Source organism: Psammomys obesus, unplaced genomic scaffold, assembly GCF_907164565.1.
Source record: "Psammomys obesus unplaced genomic scaffold, mPsaObe1.curated_primary_1811, whole genome shotgun sequence".
Classification (NCBI taxonomy): Eukaryota; Metazoa; Chordata; class Mammalia; order Rodentia; family Muridae; genus Psammomys; species Psammomys obesus.
The window spans coordinates 29,843,504-29,864,040 of record NW_026596057.1 but is presented as its reverse complement, the minus strand read 5'-3'; the positions used below and the strand labels follow the sequence as shown (position 1 = coordinate 29,864,040).

Below are 20,537 nucleotides of genomic sequence, written 5' to 3'. Positions count from 1 at the left end.
TAACAGGTAGTTAGTGAAGCAAGAACCAAACAGGGGTTCTGGTAACATGATTCGTATATTCTTTTTAACCTAAATAATCCATATTTCAAAATTATAAGTTTCAAAGCTGAAATATGTTTTGCTAGAAACACAGTGCTTATGTGTTTATCAATGGCATTAAAGCTTTGTGCAGATTACTTACAAGATGATCTGCTCTGGCTAGTTTTTTTTTTCCCCCCACACTTTATGTTTCATTGAACTGTTTTCTAGAACTGTCGGTAATTTCACATATCACATGTCACATTTTCTTGTTTTCAAGTTCGTATAACTAAGCTCTCAATGCAGAAAAAATGATTCCCTGAACTTCAGTTTGGCATTAGTGTTCTATTTGAATTAGATAAAAGATCCATTATTGGTCCAATCTAAAGTCCCTTCTGCATTCACCACTGGGTAATATGCCTCCTGCTTTTTCCTCACCTTCTCAGTTTCCAGTACTAACTCATATTCTAATACTCTGGGGATTCTGTCTTGGATTTCACTTATGGGCATCTTTCTTGGACTCACATTAGTAAATTAATGACATATGCATGGATGCTTTTTGAAGACATTTCCTTAGAATGTCTTCTTTGGCAAAACCTTGCATATAGCTTATACATTTTAAGACCAAAATCTTGGGTTATTTGCCATGCATCTAAAAGAAGGCATTGATTGGAATTAATTGGAGTTAATCAAATAGTTAACTGAATGCGTGAGTGAGTTGACAGTGCTAACATGGCTCCTAGCATGGTTTGGATTCTTAGTAAATGCTGGTTCTTCTACCTATAATTCACAGTTGTATGTCTTTATTTCTCTTATTTTTTTTCCTGTTTTAGGATATTAAACTCATATGAGTAAGTAAGTCATTTCTGTTTGTTAAGAGCTTAAGTTCCTTTTTTTTTTTTTTTTTTTTGCAATTGAAAGCTTAATGTATTCAGCTGTATATGTTGCTTCCATTCCCAAGGATTTGAGGAAGGAACACTTTCATGTAGTAGTATGCAGACTGTCTCTACCAACAGATGCAATGAGGCCTCTGTTCATAGTCTTTAGACATCCTTCTACGAATATCTCTTCACCCTGTCCAGTAATTCCAAGAGTACACTGGACCCTAGGCATAGGTGGAGAAGAGGTAGGTCGAGTGACAGTGAGCCAGCTAGGGGTTGTTTTATGTTTGGTAGTGCCATTCTTTTTGGAGAGAATAATCTAGAACATGTTGACTAGATTGTATCCAATAAAATGTCAGTTGTCCACAGTAGTCACTGTTTTCACACTGCGTACTTTATACCCTACTAAATGCTGTCATCATAGTCAGCATAGCATCCAAATAAACCTCTTTGTTTGTTCATATGTTTATTTATTTATTTTTTGTTTTCCCATATTCAGATATGGGAAAATCTGAATCAAGATGGCCATCTTCTCTGTTTGGGTTGACATCCTAGAGATGACTGATGGAAGACTTCTAACTCTAGGGTAGCAGACGATCTCTACCTTTCCCCCTGCTTTAAGAACTTTAAGCTAAATCTTAATAGGACATGCTTGTGAAAATAAGTGAAAGATATGATAGATGCCTGGAAAGTTGTTCATAGAGAGAAATTAAATGTTGATGAGCCTATTGGGATACAAAAAGTAGCTTATGTTTGTGGTCTGAAACTCACGATATAGTTTAGGCTGGCCTCAAGTTCATAATTCTCCTTGAATCAGCTTTCCACATCATGGGATTGCATTCATGAGCCATCAAAACTGGCTTGAAAGAGTGTATACTATGTATCACACACTTAGGAGAGTTTGGTCACCAAAATTTATATTGTGCTACCTCTTTGTAGGTAGCCCTGAGCCTACCCTGCACAACATAATGCAGTATGCAGGTAATATCCATAGTATTGCATATGCAATATTTAAAGTGTGCGAATACATGTTCTCTGTCATCTTATAGAAACATTTCGTATCTGCATGTGGTATTCTTTTCTGAGAAGAACATGAGTTAGCCTCAGCTGAGAATGGCTGATGGCACTAGTTGTATGAGACATTGAAATGAATTTGAGAGTTGCTGAATGAGAACCCAACTTTTGCCTTGAGGATGTCTTTTGTGCACACAATACATATTTAGGTCTTTGAAATCCTGATTATAACACAGAAATCTGTTTCAAATGGTTTCTTTAAATGTATTTATTGCCCAGCTCCCCATCCGACTGGTATTTGAATGCTTGCTGTACATCAGGTCTCTAAGTTAGGTTTGGGAGAAATTTACAGAGAAACATGAAACTTTACTTTTTAGTATGAAAGTAGTCATTGAATACTAAGAGGTGAATTTTCTCAAGAATACTGACAAGCTTGTTTCTGTTCTGTTCTAGAAAAAAATTGATGAGACCTGATAGGTTAGGGTCAGAGGGAAGGGGAGGAGGACCTCTCCTATCAGTGGACTTGGGGAGGGATATGGGGAGGAGATGAGGGAGGGAGGATGGGATTGGAAGAAGGTGAGGGAAGGGGTTACAGCTGGGATACAAAATGAATAAACTGTAATTAATAAAAATAATTTAAAAAATAAACAAGCACGTGGGTAGTATATTCTTTATTGGTTTGTAGTTAAAGCAGATATCAACCTTAGTAGAAATGGACTATGGTCCTCAATGCAGTTTTGCTGTAGTATTTAGAATATTTGTGATTTCACAAACTCACCTACAGAGACTGGCTTGACTTGGAAGCCGCTCTGGAATATGTAGACTCATAGAAGGCTAAGCGCCTCTATTTTCCATTTAATGTTTCTGTAATTATAAAGCACTAATGATTCAAAGCATTATCCTGCGGTTAAATACTGGTAAGTTTCAAGTTTTAAAGACTTCCAGAAAGTTAATGCTGGCTTTTCTAATCTTTTATTTTGAATTATGAAATTTTAAAGTTCAGAAAATAGTGCACTTGGTGTCAATAAATTGTCAGAGTTTGGATTACTGCTAATAGACAGGTCTCAATTGAAGCCACTTATTTAATTAAGACCATTTTCATTTTCGAATGTTAGTGTGGTTATTTCAGTTACAGTAATTTTAGGTATATACTTCTTGATGTATAGGTGACATTTAAAATTAAAGCAAGCAAATTACTGATGATTATAACCCAAGAAGCATTGGAAAAAAGATGACAAGTCAGTTAATAAACAGCTTAAGAGATATCTATGAAATAGGTAAAGAAATTGACTTGATACTGGAGTAGTTGGAAAATTTAAGGCATTTAACCACAAAATATATTACTGCATATAATTCAATTAGATATGAAGAATGGGTTTTACAGTGCCATTTGAATATTTGTATAAGTCACTAATTTGTCTTCCATAATAAATGGCATTATTTTAGACAGTGGTAATTTATTATAAGATTAACTTTAAACGTTTAAATCAGATTATTTAATACGTTTTAATGATATTCTAAGTTCCAATAAGTGAATAAAATGACATTTTTTAGTTTTAGTTATATAGTGCAATTAAGCATAGATATATGTAATACCACAAAATGATTTAACATTTATTGTTGAAAATATAATCCAGAAAAATCCATATTTTCTTCCATCTTGCAAGAAAAAAACAGTATAAATAAGGCAAAAAGAATTCTAAGCTGAAGTAGATATTGGTACAAAAACCACATTGATATTCTTGAATTTCGAGTGTTAGCAGGAATTCAAAGACCACGATGTTGTATAGACACGTAGCTTATTTTTTCCTATGACAGATTCATGCTGAAATTTTAATGTGAGTTTTTTGTATTAGTTGACCTGGGGCAGTCAGAACACAACACTGCTCTTTTCTACACACGCTATGACACATATAGAAAGCATCGCACCTTCCACTGAGTAGTTACCTCCCAGTTCACCTCAGGCTTGATAATGGATGAAACACATGTTCAGGTGAGTGTGAGGGAAATCTGTTTGATTAAGCTAACTAAAGAATTATTAAAGTACTTCCCTCCTTTCTAAGTAGTGACATCTCAGCTCCTGCCACACAGTTCTGAGGGCCAGCAAGATGTGTTGGTAGGAAGAACCTGGTGAATTTAAGCCTGATGATTTGAGTTCAATCCCAGGACCCACGTGATGGAAGTAGAGAACTGGTTCTTGCAATCTGTCTTCCGATGTCTAGGTGTGTTCATACACCCTTCCACCTTGCTTCCACCTCCACCAAGACTAAATAAATACATGAAAAAACAACAGGTTTGTAGAGAATATGAAAAGCACACAACACAAATGAAGGCTAAATACAGCTTTGTCCTCCGCTTATCAAAGCAAACAAGAAGTAAAATAGTAACATACATACTCATAAGTACCAATTGCTAGATTACAGTTCTCTTTTTCTGATGTTTGTAGTAAATGCTCTGCATCCATTTGCAGCTGTTTCTATTTATATTCTTGTTTATAAGAATCTTTTTAGAAATCAATGCATCATTTTTCTATCTTTTTAAAAATAGTGTGTTTATGTTTACCAATTTATATTCCATGGATGCCTAAGTTTCCTTTAGAAAATGAAGTAAAAAAGTACTTTTAAAGAAGCTTATTTAGCTAGTTGCTTTATTCATTTACAGCCTGAAATTGTTAGTCTTGACTTTTCTAAGCAATATTTACTATCCTTCATTAAGATTTTTAAAAATTGATGCTTTCTGTGAGTAATCAACAAAGACAACTTTTACTTTCTGACAACTTGTGACTGAACACGGGATATTTTTTTATTTTTATTTTTTGAACATGGAATATTTTGTGGGACATAAAAGAATATAATTAACTTTCATCCCTTCCCTTCCTTCTTTTTCTATTTCTTTCCATTTTCCCTCCCTCTCTCCTTCCTTCCTTCCTTCCTTCCTTCCTTCCTTCCTTCCTTCCTTCCTTCCTTTTGCTTGCCTACTTTTTTGCTTTCTGTAAAGTAGGTCTCTGTCCTCTGAAGACTGGGTTGTACTGGAATGCACAATGTAGCCCAGGCTAGCTTCCACTTTGTTCTCTTCCTTCTACCTCTGCTCTCCAATAAACTGGTATACTCAGTTTGTAAGGTCCATAATGGTTTAAGTTGCAGTTTGAATAAAGAAATAAACACTAACAGCGTGAATTAGTGGAATGGTTCCTCTTTTGATAACAGTAAAGTATAGTTATCTTCTCAACTTCTTTTTGAAAGTAAAATGGACATTAGCATCAGCCATATTACCAAAGAAAGAACATATTATATATCTTGGAATAAAAATGAAATATGAGAAAATTCATCTTTTATGTTCCTTTGTAATCTAGTGTGGCAGAATTTAATGGGTCAGAAAATTGTTATAATTGATAAAGTTCTTCTTGTCATAATAGTTTTAAACCTCATTGTGGTAGGTAGAGAGGTGCTCTGAGAATGTGGGATTGGACTATGTTGTTTTATGTAGTACATGACAAAGTATGTGGGGAAGGCTTTAAACACATTTACTCTGAGATTAAGGACTGAAGATATGAGTTAATAAGTGGCACAGGAAACTGAAATTTCAATGTATCTGAGGAGAGAACAAGGGATTTTTCAGGAATTGAAGAAAGACAGGGGCAGTTGACTGAGGACCCAGTGTTCTGGAGATAGATCTGAGCAGGGAAGTATGAACTATTATTTACATAGACTTTTTATTTGAGCCTATTGAAAATGGCTGAAGGAGATGAGGGTGGGTTGGAACACTGAAAAAACTTCAGTCAAGTCAGACTTGAAGTCTCATATGTGTCTATTGTGCTGTTTGGATAAAATAGAGATGGATACACTGGGTTCAAAATTTTTACTGGTACAAGTAGTAGTGGTCGACATTGTAAAATTATCCACAAACATATATAAAAGATGTATTCATGTGTATGTACTTTATTCTTACAGTAAAATAAATCTTAAATAATCTTTCAGAAATGAATCCATATAAATATTTGAAATGAATATATAGTAATAAATAATTAGCTGTAATTGAGTCTACTTTGAAAGGAACCAAGAATTTTACATTCAGAATGATGTTTTACCTCATCATCCAAACTGCCTTATTAACTTTTATTGCCTAAAAAAAATTATTGATATTGATAACTTTTCTACTTGTATTCTGTTATGTTTTTCCTGTTTTTAAAGCATCTGTGCGCTAATGAACGAAGACTATGCTTCTTTGGATGTCGAAGTGCACTCACATCCTGTTTGTTCACTGGCACTTAGCATCATGATTTCTCACAGCTTCTTGGTATTGGAAGATGGGAGCTAGGACACATTTGATTCCATGAATCTAGTGTAGAAAAGTGGGATGGGCATGCTGGAAGCTGATGGATACTCTCGCTCTGCTGGGGACAAATACCAAAATAGAACACCAGAATGATGTTGGGTTCTCTGAATCTGGTTAGACAGAAACAGACCATGGAGCAGATTAGAAATCTCCCTTTGACTACCCCGAAATGGGGACAGCTTGAACAAACAGTTTTTTGAAGAGACTCCTTGGTATGCAATAACTTAAATGAAGGAACAAATAGATCCCTTCACATGCATGGCAAAAGAAAATTCATTTAAAGTAAATCAGGTAGTGCACTAGTGGTATTTTGTCTTTTTGACTGGGTAAGGCAGATGGTTTGAGAGTTAGAGGTGAAGAGGTTAAAACTAGGCAAGCCCCAGTTCTCTAAAAGAAAGTACTGAGGTCCCATTTATTGGAGGGGGACCTCCCCTATCAGTGGACTTGGGGAGGGGCATTCGTGAAGAAGGGGGAGAAAAGGTGGGGTTAGGAGGGGAGGTGGGAGGGGTTTATGGGGGGATACAAAGTGAATAAAGTGTAATTAATAAAAAATTAAAATTAAAAAAGGAAAGTACTGAGAATGTTTTGGGAGTGGGGGCAAAGGATGGTCAGTAGGAAAGGGAAACCAAACATGTATTTTTCCTTAATTTTGAATTGGATGTTGAATTGATCCTATTTATCTTTATCTTTTTGACAAATAGAAGAAAGCAGAAACAGAAACCAGCTGTCAAGCTTAGCTTGTCTCCAAGGACAATGGCAAGCAGCAGAACAGCAACTCTTGATCTATTTCCTGTTCAGAGTCAGTGTGACCTCTCTTCCTAACTGCTTTTCCACTGAGCACTTTCGCAAACATGTCCCTGCTTTAAAGCCAGCATCAGTTTCCTTGGTGTGTCGGTCCCATTAACTCCCAGTTGACTTGCTTTCCACTTTCCCCAGGATGTAGGCATGTTTAAGAAAGGGATTGTGCATTCAAAGCCCAAAGGGAGAAAAAGAGTCAGGAAGCTGGGAAATAAAGGCCTGCTTGTTCTTGGTTTTCTTACATGGGACTTACAATCATAATGAAAGACTTATTACAAGGGCATGCTTAACCCATCTTATAAATCACTGTAAGTAGGGATAAAAGCAGATTAACACATTTCAACCTTGCTTAACTCCCTGGGGAAAAACTATTAGGTTGTCCATATATTGCAAACAACCAGTTATTAACAACAGGGGCCAGCTGTATGTTTTAATAATGGACAACCTGCTGTCTCAAGCCCATCAAAAATGGAAATACCACCCACTCCCCTAGGAATCAGAGAGGATGATCAAGTCAGCTGCACAGGTACCACTGAAGAGTGATGTTAATGAATTCAGCCATGGCCATGCTTTGTGGTAATTACATTGGCAAATTATAGATGAGATTTTTTTTTTAAAACATTTTGTACCTTGGCTATCTCCTCACAAATGAATTCATGTACTATTTCACCCATTTCTCCTGAAAATACAAACTATACAAAGAAAAAATTTAATACTTAAATTAGTATTTGCCACAAGAATGTGAACATTTTCAAGCAGCTTAGAGTATTGTCAAACGTTCCAATCATGTTAAATACATTATTAATCTTCATACAAATTGAGAGGAATTTTGTCCCATTTTTCATTTCACAGGTAAGTCACAGATGCTACAGAAATACATATGTTGTTTCAGGGTACAGGACGAGAATCAGAATCTCATTATGATGCATAAAAATATGCTCATAACATAGCAGAAGTACGGCTTAATGTTCTTTAAACAGCAGAACAAATGAAATGTGAAATCAATATGAAGACTTTTCAAGATGTAGACATTTCCGAAGCTTTGCATTCTCATCATCACTATCACAACGATCAGCTCCAGAAGTTCAGGGTTTTCGGAAGTTGGTCCCACTTTCTAGGAGAACATACATGTATTTTTGTGTATATATACATATGTATTTGCAGCCAGTGCACTGTGTGTTTGACAGTCTAGAGAATGAATACTGAAATTAGAAAAACAACTGAAATGAAGCTTTGTGTCTATTTATTTATTGATTGATTTATCATTATTTGAAATATGATAAAAGTAATTTTTCACACAAGAAGAAAATAAAGATTATAATACCACAATGGGTAACATGAAAAAAAAAAAGAAATGAAAGAGCAAAATAATTCTGAGCATAGGGGAATAAAAAAATTATTATTTAATATTATGCATTTAACTTTCTGAAACTCATGTGTTTGCTTCTGAAGTTTTGGCAAGGGTTTCCTCTTTGCTGTTTTGTTTAATCTCCAGTGATTGTTTTACTTCGAGAGTATTGTGCTTATCCGTTAAACTTTCAAGGTTTTCCTCTTCATGTTCTGTTCCTTGAAGTATTTGCACTCTAGTAGAATTCATTTTTCTAACCAGTGCCTTTGTGATGATGAAAAATAATCTTGCAGGGATCTGCTGGGGCTTAATTGTGAGCATGTGTGATTGCTTGATTAGGAACTTAGTACTAAGACTGATCTATTAATATGCTTCACCTATTCCATAGATTGGCAGCGGTTTCTAGAAATAGATGCAGCAGCATTAAATACATAGAAAACATAGCATAATGAATATGGACCAGGTTTGGTTGGGTGCAGCGGCACTAAAGCACCATATGAATCCCATTTGTTTTTTAAAATAGGTGATGGGTCACAAAGTTAGTCACGATCATCATCCTTACAGGATGAGACATTAACTACTTCAGGAGAAATCCAGTTTTCCCTGGTGTTCCCATTTAAACACAAAAGCTCTTTTGGGACATTGCTCCTTATTCTCCCTTCATAAAAGAACAGTAAATTTTCTAAGATGCCTCCAGCATCTGCACTGCCAATCACTTTTGTGCATAGAAAGAACCGTCCACTTAAAGTTATGCATGTATTTATATCCTTTGTTCTCAAATTCCCATAGTAAATTTTATACACTTTAATAGTATATTAAGACATGGTCAAGGACTGGTAAGATGGCTCACAGGTAAAAGTGCTTTTCACTAAGCTTGATGACCTGGGTTTGAGCCCCAGGATAAACATAGTGGAGAGAACTGACCAAAAGTTGCCCTCTGATCTCAGTACATATACCATGGTCCATGTGCACATATGCATAAGACCACAGGCACATTATGTAAATATGATTATATTATATAATGTAAGCAAGAAAACAAATAACAAAGCATGGTCACATTTGGAATTTAGTTATTTATAAGACCCCATATAATTTGAATGTGTAGGTATACGTACCCACATTTGTAAGTATATAGGATATATATATATATATATATATATATATATACATATATATACATATATATACTGCATAATTATTCTAATCATCTTTTGGTTGTTCATTTATGATAGTCATAAAACTAGAACATATGTTTTTGTTCTTCTATCTCCATTCTGTATGGATACAATCACTCTGGTTCTTTCCATTTCAAAATTTTACAGTAGTGTTAGTTACTTTGACAGCTTGTTTAGTTCTTAGCTTACTCAACCATGATCGTGTCTGAGCACTGCTTGTTATTAACGTCATTGCACTGCTTGCCCGAGTTCCTCTTCATTCTAAGCTTGCCTTCTGCACTCCACCCAACTGAGCTTCATTGCCTAACCCCCGCCTTATTCCCTGTATGCATTTGCATTTCTCAAACAAGACTGTAAAATACTCATGTTTTAAAACCTGTTATATTCCTGCTTCCTATTATATTCCTATTATATTACCAAAACATTCCTTCAGCATGCAGTGCTGCTCAATCCTTAACTTCTCTTCCCATATACTTCTTCAAATTTTATCACGACCACCCTTCTTCACAGAAGCCATGTCTCATCTCACAGGCCGAGATCTGCCTCAAGGTTTTTGTGTTGTAGCATGGCTGCAGCTTATCTTACATCCCCTGCTCATGTCATTCTCCCTCGTGTTTTGACTTCAAACTGGCTGCAGAACTAGACTTACTAATTAAATATTTGAAATCAATTCCCCACATTTTGAGAGTTATTGTATTCTGCGGGGCATGTTGTTTTGCAGTTTTGCTTCTGGTTTACTGGTGAGACTCATGGCTTTCTAGGGAAAATGCCATACCTTCAATCCATTTTGAATTCTACTCTAGTTAACAAAATGGCTTATCCGAAAGCACCAGAGATTGCAATTTTATAATATTAGCAAGATTTTTACCTAAATAAAGGAATCCAAGGCACAGCTGTGAATATCTGTGTGCACCACATAGACACATTATTATAATGGAAATAAAAGGTCATTTGAATTCAAGGTATTCTTTTTCCCCATCCTGTAGAAATAAAGTACTTTTAATGCTCATTTTAAATCCAGGTAATGTAGTTTAAATCATTTGACTTAAAAATGTCTTTCCAACACTCAGTTTAATATTCACGAGGAGCTTTCCTTCAGAAATAGCAAAGTGGAATGTGCTTCAGTCCATAATTCATACTGTGACAATTGAAATAACTGCTAAAGTGAATTCAGAAATTTACATGGAGAGCTTATCAGCAGGCAGGCAGGGCCTTTGTCCAAGGGACTGTGGAGGTGGAGTCAACCATCAGCCCTTTCACATGATGCTATGCAGAGGTTGTAATACTTGCTTGGGATAAACAGAAAGGTACACTTTTTGTGCTCCAAGTCTCAAAGCTATCTTTTATTTCTAATTGAGAAACAGTGCTTGTAACAGTTTAAGGGTCTGTTTAGCTGTGTGTTGTTAGCAGGGATAGAGATTATCTTAGAGGAAAAAAAAAGACAGACATCTCAAGTCCTTGGAGAAAATGCACATAATCTTAGACCATATATTCCTGGTGGTACACGGCTTCTACCCCAACATTCAGGAGATTTAGAGAGGAAGGTCACAAGTTCACGGCAAGGCTGGGGTGCACAGAGGTGCTTACTCTTATAAACAGAAAGTGACTCATGCGTTTCAGTTCTCGTTCTAAGTACCAAGTTCAGCCTTTCCTGTTTGTGCCACATGTTGTACCACTTGGCTCAAGCATGGCCATCTCTTTCACTATCAGAAAGAAGCTTCTTGTGTCTCTTTGCACTTGCAACTTCTCTACCACACAGAAGACAGCCAGAAAACAGTCACTCCTAGGAGTCTACAATTAAATTTCTCCACGAAAAGAGGAGGAATGAAACTAATCTGAAAGTGCTCATTCTAGTCTTTTCATGGTGTTTTAAAAGTATCTTCTTTGTAGTAAATATGTATGAAGAAGACAAAAGGAAGTTCCCCTGTGCCCACTAAACTGTGCTCAAAATGAACTTAATTCTACTATAATGTGAGGTGTGGCACCTACTGAGATGGACTTGAAGGATGTGATCTCACACTTAGGGAGCCAAGATGAACAAAGAAGGTGTCACATAAACTGGGATGTACTATGCATGATGACCTGATAGTAGTGATGCAAAAATTTTTCTTTGAAAGAGTATTCCAAGAGTAAATTAATATTTACGTATTAAAGTTTATATATTGATTTAGCCCACAGCTGTAATGGGTGGATCCTTTTCAGGGTGTGTTCTAGGACAAAACTCTGAAAGTGTGCTTGTTGGGGGCAAATTAAACAATGACTATTAGGCACACAACAGATTTTATATGAAAGAGGTTTATTACATGGAGATGAAGAGAGAGAGAGAAGGGAGAATGGGACATGATGGGAAGAAGAAAAAGCGGCGCCCTGACAGAGAAAGAGGAGAGGTAAGAGGGGCAAGAGGAGCAAGAGGCCAAGAGAGAAGAGAAGGCAAGAGAGAGACCACATGTTGGGTTGTTCCCTTTAAGAGGCAAGGTAACCACGCCTTCCAGGTGTGGCCACCTGGCCGTGACACAGGATGACGTAATAGGTTGCTAGGCAACCCAGAAGCAGATTCCTAAATACTAACAGTGCTAAACTGTAAACCACGGTATACGTGAAGATGAATTCTGTATCTTAGGGGAATATTGTGAGAAAATTGACAAGTGAAAGAGTGTGAGTTTTTGTCCTCCACAGAAGAATTGGCAGAAGATCTTGAATAAGAGGATGGCATGATTAAAGCAGTAATAGTAGTAGAATATTCCTAAAGTTTGTGAAAGGAAGGTTTGCAAGAAAAATGAGCATGCTCCACCAGTGAACGTAGTGGACTGAAGTGAGATGACAATCGTAGTGAAAAGCCAAAGAGGAAAAACTATCCAGTAAGAGACTTTGCTGGTGGTGAGACTTGAGAGTGGAGAGGGATAGGCTGTAGGCGTGGGATGAGAGGAAACAAGAGGAGGAGCAACCTGTTTCTGTGTTTTCTGTGTTCATCCAGTGACATTTGTTAGCACTCTTATATTGTAAGCTATAGAGGGAAATGTTCCTGGCTAATTGATGTACAGTTCTGACTCCCTAACTCATTTTCAGTATTGACTAAGTTTTTTCAACTGAACAAGCAAGAAGGAAAATCATGTCTTCTAAATTAATCTCTTTTAGGGGTTGGCCTGTTGCTACCTATTCTAATGTTAATTGCTTTTCTCCCTGAGGTCTGCTTGTTCTTTTTTTTTTTTTTTAACAAGCAGACACTCAAGTACCTCAAATGATGTTGGAAATCTTGCTTCTCTGTCTTTGTCCAATAAAATGCCCACACACCTGGGCAAGGTGGATGGCATAGGTGTAGCCAAGGCTAGTGGGGCTTTGTGGGACAGGAGAAGATCACGGTAAGGAAGAGGATCTGGAAAAAAAAGAAGAAAAGCAGAATTGCCATGCGATGGAAAAAGAACCACGTGGGATGGGAGAATGTCATGGAAAGGAATGGCCAGGTGAAAAATATGAGCAAGTATTTTGGGATTATGGATGGAAAATAGTCTGGATGGAAATGGGTAAAGCAAATGGCGTGTGATGGGGGCTGAAGATAATAAAATAGCGTAAGTGAAATTATTTGCCCAGTCCAAGGTAAAATAAGGCAAATCCAAAATCTAGCTGGTGTCTGTGTCTTTATTGATTATGATAGCAGGTTAAATAATACCATCATGATGACTAATAACAAACTAATAACAAGCATTATTAGCATGTATTTTTAAAATTACTGAAGCAAATGTCTTTAGAAGCATGAGATATTCTTAGGCTCTTATCTCAGAAAATATAAGCAGGTAATTATTGAATACTTTACTGTATAGGAGTAGAAAGTCTGGTCACATTCTGGGGCTAACACAGAGACAGTAAGTGTATGATGCATGCACATTGCACATAGAAAACACATATATGATATATGGGAATATTATATATGTATGAGAACATGTAAATTCAGTATATATATTGAATTTAAGTTATATATATTGCATTAGTCACACAGTGGATAGGTTATTAGAGTAATCACATGGCACTTTACTATGTAAAGCTAAAGTTTAACTAAATAGAGTCTAAATGCTTTTCATAAATATCAAATTATTTTTTATTCTTTTGTAAGCTATAGTTAATTCAGTTCAGGCAACCTTAATAATTAAAATAGTCATGAGCATGCCGTGCTAGAAATAGAGAAGCAATTTCTCTATGTTTTCAGTGTTAGGATTTATTGAACTACAGTAAATTCACAGGGTGAGTTGGTTTTAGAGGAAGATAATCCTTTCTATCATGATAATCAATTTGACGTTAATGCATGTTATTTTGTTTCTATCTTAATAATTAATATTAACTCTCATAACACATACCACACAGTAAATCTTCATCAATCAATCAACCAATTTATCTATCTGGCCATCTCCCTACATATGTGTTGTTGCAAAATGAATGTAAGTGGAAGAGACTACAGCTGGGTTGAAGAGGCTTTAAAAGGAGGTTGATAGAAATGCAATAAATCCTGTGTTGAGAAGGTCGTGAATAAACCAGCAGCAGGAGAGAAGCAATTGCTATAAAGATAATGTCATGGGACAGTCACAGTAGAGAGGGAAGATGCAGTCAGCTGCTCAGACAAAGGGTCAGAGCTATGTCCAGAGCAGGAAAAGTAGGTTCAGGGATAGATAATCGAGCAAGTGGATGGATACTCAGGGCCAGCGGTATAGGCTGTATTAGCATCAGGCATGAGATGAGCTGGAGCCCCAGTGAGATAAGGGCTCTCTATCTGAGAGTCTTTGACATCCACTCTTGAGATCAGACAACAGGCCATCATTATGTGGCCTTTGCCACTGAACTGGTAGGTGTCAATCACTTTATGGTTTCCAGGTAGGAGAGTGACACCATTTCATGGGTCTGGCATGTCTAGTACTTTCAGAGCTTGAACTTCTCTGATGTATGTGCATTCATGTGTCTCTACAGCCTCAATTTCTATTCTTAGGAATAAGTCATTTATAAGTTTATGGCCAAATCCTGTTGCTTCAGGTTGACTTTGGAGTCCACCCTTTGCCACGCTGGCCTATTTCCTGGTTCTTGTTTCCTTTATTCCTTGACTGGTTTATGATCCAGAAATGCTCAACAACAATAGTGGCTAGAGGCATGAAATGGAAGCACTCCTGTGTTAACTCCTTCATAAAGGAGAGAAATGTTCAGCCTGATGTATCCCAGTAGACTCAGTTTCATGTTTACTCTCTAGAATTCTGTAAGATATTTGATATCTGCCCAAACCTTAAAGCAGGGAGTTTGTTGCAGATTCTAAGAGCATCTTTGGGACTGAGAATTCTCTGGGAGTGAGGTGAATTTAGAGTCTCTGAAGAATTTGATGGCTTTGAGAAGTGTGAATTACTTTTGGGGTTGGTTTATGGGAGAAAGCTTGTGTGCTCTACAGAGAGGAGATACGCCAGAGAATATGGTTATTGAAAAACTCACATTGTAACTCTGAGTCAAACTTTAGCCTTTTGATTGTTTTCCTTTATTTATATGAGCAGCTTTCTCAGGACGTTACAATTTCTTTAGGTAAGCTAACTTTTGTTTGACAAACTAAATGGTTCAAGGGAAAAGAATATTCTCAAATTTTTTCAGAGAATGTACAACATAACCAACACTGCACCTTCTTTTACCAAGTCCCTTTGGAAAGGGTAAGTAAGCACTTAACCTTTCACCTGTGATATGGTATTTTGATTCAGCCTTGAAAATCAGAGCTTTTTGTTTGTTCATTTTTCACAAGATTGTGTTCTATAGCCCAGGCTGTTGTTAGATCTTCAGGCTTCAGCCTTTTGAGAGTCAGGATTACCAGTATGTGTCAACAGGCTTTGCATCTAATGTTTTCTTTGTTAAATCCCATTACCACTGAGATTTGAGGGGTGCTTTGGACTTTTGGTGTTGGGATGAAGTACAATGAGCTCATAAACTACAACTGGCTAAGGTCTTCATTTCAGCCAAGTGACCTGAAAATTTCAACTTAGAAACAAGAGTGATTTGCCTACAGTATTTAAAGTACAGCAACCACTAGAATTTTGAGGGATGAAGCAAACACTGAACTCACACAAAGTACAGGTGTTTTTCACCTGGACCAGGTGTCCTAAATTCTTTAGAAAGAGGCAGAGCTTGAGGGTTGTTTTGTTCTTGGGGATCTGAAGGAGGAAGAGGGTGTCCAGGGCTGTCATCTGACACCTGTTCTCACTCCAGGAATTCTGATAGTATGTCCCTTTCTTGACAAATCATCTGACAAATAAAATTGCTTATGCATATTAATAATCATGATATTGTCTGTGAGTACCAGGCATCTGTTGATCACTTATGGTACATGTGGGATTTTTACAGTGCATTTTTTCTGTCTTTTTATAGTTGATAAGGTGAAGACCCATAACCCAATAGAAATGTGGGTGATCATAGTACATGTGTCTTCATTCCTTTCAATACTTTAACCCTTCAGGGATGACCCAAAATTTAAACGTCCTCAATATTTTAAAGCCACCAATAATTGCATTTCTTTTTCTGGTATTGGAATGACAAAATGAAGAGGAAAATTCAGTCATTTTGCTTTTTGATGATAGCTTTAGGAATGTTTGTAGAAACATAATTAGCTAATTCTTATAACATGTGGAAGTTCATTCCTCCAAGATAAAGAGTTGTTTTTAATTTTTTAAAATAAAATAGAATGACAGGGCATGGGTGCAATAGCTAACATAGTGAATAGGAGGGACAGTTAGGTTTCGTCAAGACATAAAGATAAACCCAAGAGATGAAGGGTGCCTAATACCATATGCTGATGAGCAACACTATTATAAACATACATAACCGTGTTATTTTATTTATGTAAGAGAGACACTTACAATAGCTGTGATAGTGCTTGTTTCAGGGGATTGGTTTTTGGCTAGTGGGTATCCCAAAGATACTTTTAGAACAGAAATGAGTCAGATAAAATATTATAGTTAAGTTTAATAAAACATTCATTTGCCAATAAAGCATCTAGTTTTATCTTTTATTCTAATAAGACTTTGACTTCATCCTAGTATTTCTTTTTTTTTTTTTGCTCTTTTTAAAACTTGTATTTATTATTATAATTTATTACAATTTATTCAATCTGTATCCTAGCTGTGGCCCCTTCCCTCATTCCCTCCCAATCCCACCTCCCTTCCTCCTCTTCTCTATACGCCTCCCCTAGTCCACTGATAGAGGAGATCCTCCTTCCCTTCTATTTGATCCTAACTCATCAGAACTGGCTGCATTGTCTTCCTCTGTGGCCTGACAAGGCTGCACCCCCAGAGGGAGGTGATCAAAGAGCCAGTCACTGAGTTCATGCCAGAGAAGGCTTCTGCTCTGCTTATTAGGGACCCCACTTTGATACTGAGTCTATGGGCTACATTTGAGCCTGGGTTTTATGGTCTCTCCAAGCATTGTCCTTGATTGGGGGTGTCAGTCTCTGCAGGGCCCAAGGCTCAGTTTGTTTTTTCTCTGTTGGTCTTGTTTCAGAGCTCCTGTCCCCTCCAGGTCTTTTTATCTTCTCCTTCTTTCATTAGACACCTGTACTCCGCCAAAGTTTGGCTATGAGTGTCAACCTCTGCTTCGATACCAGTAGAGTTTTTCAGAGGCCATCTGTGGTAGGCTTCTATTCTGTTTCCTGTCTTCTCCTGCTTCCAATGTCTATCGTGTTTGTCCTTCTGAATGAGGATTGAGCATTTACCCTAGGGTCTTCCTTGTTATTTAGCTTCTTTAGGTATATACATGCCTGAGTGTGGGCAACCACTCTGTGATTCCTCTTATTTTTTAATTTTTATTTCATGGAGACAACCTAGAACCCCTGCACAGGCATAGCCGATGACAGTTCAGTCTCCATAGTAATGGGAACAGGGACTGTCTCTGACATGAACTGATTGCCCTGCTCTTTGATCACCTCCCCCTGAGGTTGGAGCAGCCTTACCAGGCCACAGAGGAAGACAGTGCAGCCACTCCTGATGAGACCTGATAGACTAGGATCAGAAGGAAGGGGAAAAAGACCTCTGCTATCAGTGGACTGGGGGAGGGGCATGGGTGGAGAAGAGAGAGGGAGGGTGGAATTGGGAGGGGAGGAGGGAGCGAGCTACAGCTGGGATACAAAGTGAATAAACTGTAATAAAAATATCCCAGTATTTCTAGACCATGAATATTATAATACATGTTTTTGAGACAGGTTGTGATGTATTTTACTTTGCCATGAACACTCTACTTTTTGCAAAAGATTGTTTTTAATAGTGAAATAATGCAGTTCTGTATTTATTTAATCACAGTTTATTGTCATTGGTAGATATCACTCTTATGCTGTTACTTTACACTCTTGCTTTTAAACCTGTATCTCTGGGGTCTGATTGACGAGTATTCTAAAAAAAAAAAAAATCGTAAATGCCAAATTACCATGTTACTAGATAGAAATATAAGTGTGTTTGGTAGCTTCTAATGCATGCTACTTTATGGAGAGCAAGAAATATTTTTAATGTTGATATTTAGAATAGGTATTTCATATGTTCTTACTTGCTTAAGTTAACTGGTTTCCATAATTATCCAGCGTCTAGAGAATTTCAATATGTAAGTTCCAGCAGGGCTGATTGGGGAGCATCATATTGTTCTTTTCATGTTTCCATGTATAGTTTTATACATTTGTGCATTTTTATCACTGGCAAAACAGGAGCAAATGAGCAGGAGAACATAAAAATTGATATAGTGCATGTGTTAGCAGTGACAATAAAAAGCCTCTTCCTTAAAAATCTTAACAAGATCCTCAATAAGCCAGTGATCTTGTGCTAGCAAAAGTTGGCTTTATGTTTTTTGAATAAATGAAGGAAACAAATCACACATGAACATTGCCCTCTAAAAAAGTTAATAAGGGATAAACATACTAAAATCTGTACACCTAAAGAAGCTAAGCAAGGAGGAGGACCCTGGGTAAGATGATCAGTCCTCATGCAGAAAGGCAATGGGAACAGACATTGGCCAAGAGAGAAAACAGGAAATAGGAACAGGAGCCCACCACAGAGGGCTGTTGAAAGACTTTACCCAGCAAGTTGAAGGGGATGCTGAGACTCATAGGCAAACTTTGGGCAGAGTGCAGGGAATTTTATGAAAGAAGGGGGAAATAGGAAGACCTGGAGGGGACAGGAGCTCCACAAGGAGAGCAACAGACCAAAAAATTCTGGGCACAGGAGTCTTTTCTGAGACTGATACTCCAAACAAGGACCATGCATGGAGATAACCTAGAACCCCTAGAACCCTGCACAGAGATAGCACATGGCAGCTCAGTGTCCAAGTGGGTACCCTAATAATGGGAACAGGAACTGTCTCTGACATGAACTCAGTGGCTGGCTCTTTGATCACCTCCCCTGAGGTGGGAGCGGCCTTACCAAGCCACAGAGGAAAACAATGCAGCCAGTCCTATCGATGAGACATGATAGGGTAAGATCAGAGGGAAGAGGAGGAGGACCTCCCCTATCAGTGAACTTGGGGAGGGGCATGAGAGTTGATGATGGATGAAGGGTAGAACTGGGAGGAGCTGAGGGAGGGGGCTACAGCTGGGATACAAAGTGAATAAATGTAATCTATAAAAATATAAATTTTTAAAAAGTTAAAAAAATAAACAAAGAAAAGCTAATAAGGTGAATAAGCAACATACAGATTTTCATTACTCAAATAAGTAATAACTTTTTTGGGTACTACCCTTGGGAGCAATAATTTTTGCTTCATTTGTTTGTTTTCTATGTGTGTGCGCGCACAATTAATCTTCTTTCAAGTACTAGAGAGTATCACATTTCATTAAAGCACTTCAAATATCATGCTCAAATAGCGTGCAAAATGTAGACTGAAAAATTCATAGCTCTTAAAGTCACTCTCTCTTGAAATGGAAGTTTAGATTAATAAAACGAAGAGTGCCCTTCTCACTCTCTCACAGCTGATGTGCAAGCTTCTCAAAGCATTGATTATGCTGATTACGATGACGGTAAGTTTCTACACTGTTTTGTCAAGGGTGAGCCAAACAGGCATTGAGCTGTAGAGTTCCAGTGTTTTTGAAAATCAAAATCCATTTTTCTCTGAAGTAAGTTAGGTGTTTGTGAGTATTGAAGCATGTCAGTACAGAGAAGCTGGTACTTCCAGCTTTTACCTTTGTACTGGGTCTTTATTTTATGTTTTCATCTTGTACCTGAAAATAAAAGAAGTATGGTGTTTACAAAGTGTAAAAGTACATATTAAAGGGCTGGAATTATATATCTGTGGGTCATTCATGACACCTCTTATCTTTCATTATAAAGAAGGTTAAAATTAAAAAAGTGAAAATTCTACAACAGATAGTTATATAAATACATCTGCATAATTTATTATAATTGAAACCTGCAAAGTTAAGTCATATAAGCATCCAGCTAAATTGGGACTCTGAAATCAAAACATGACACTTAGCTACCTGAATGATGATACAGAATGTTAATAGATGATGATAGTTGTTGGTTTGTGGCATTATGGCAGGCAATTAAATAATTAGAAGAAAAAGGTCAAACACGTTTGAAATGCTTTTAATGTAGAGCTGTCATGGCGCAATCTTTTAACCAGCTGTTACTGCTGATTTGTGTTCCTGCTTCAGCATTTGGTAGCTGTGCAGCACAGGCCAGTTGTTTCATCTCTTGGGTTGTCAGTACCCTATCTACAAACTGGAATTAGTGATTTCATTTCAATAGAGATAAAATGTAATTTTTGAAAAGTACTTTGGTACTGGGGTTATAATTGCTGCTAAATAACTATTTATGAGCTAGGGGTAGAAGTTTGTTCTCATGAAATTTCTTCCGGCTTGAACTTGCTTTCAGTGGTTTGCGTTGACCTATTGTGTCTAGAAAATTGTAAATTGTCAAGAACCTCTGGCTCTTGTGTCATTATGTCTCATCCTCTATAATGATCGCTGAACCTTGGGAGAACGAG

The 20,537-nt window shown here is 37.1% G+C and overlaps 1 protein-coding gene across 3 annotated transcripts in view; it reads left to right on the top strand.

Moving 5' to 3' along the window:
• Kcnt2 (potassium sodium-activated channel subfamily T member 2) overlaps positions 1-20,537 on the top strand; it is a 377,298-nt gene that overhangs the window by 650 nt on the left and 356,111 nt on the right. The gene's annotated exons all lie outside the window — the stretch shown is intronic.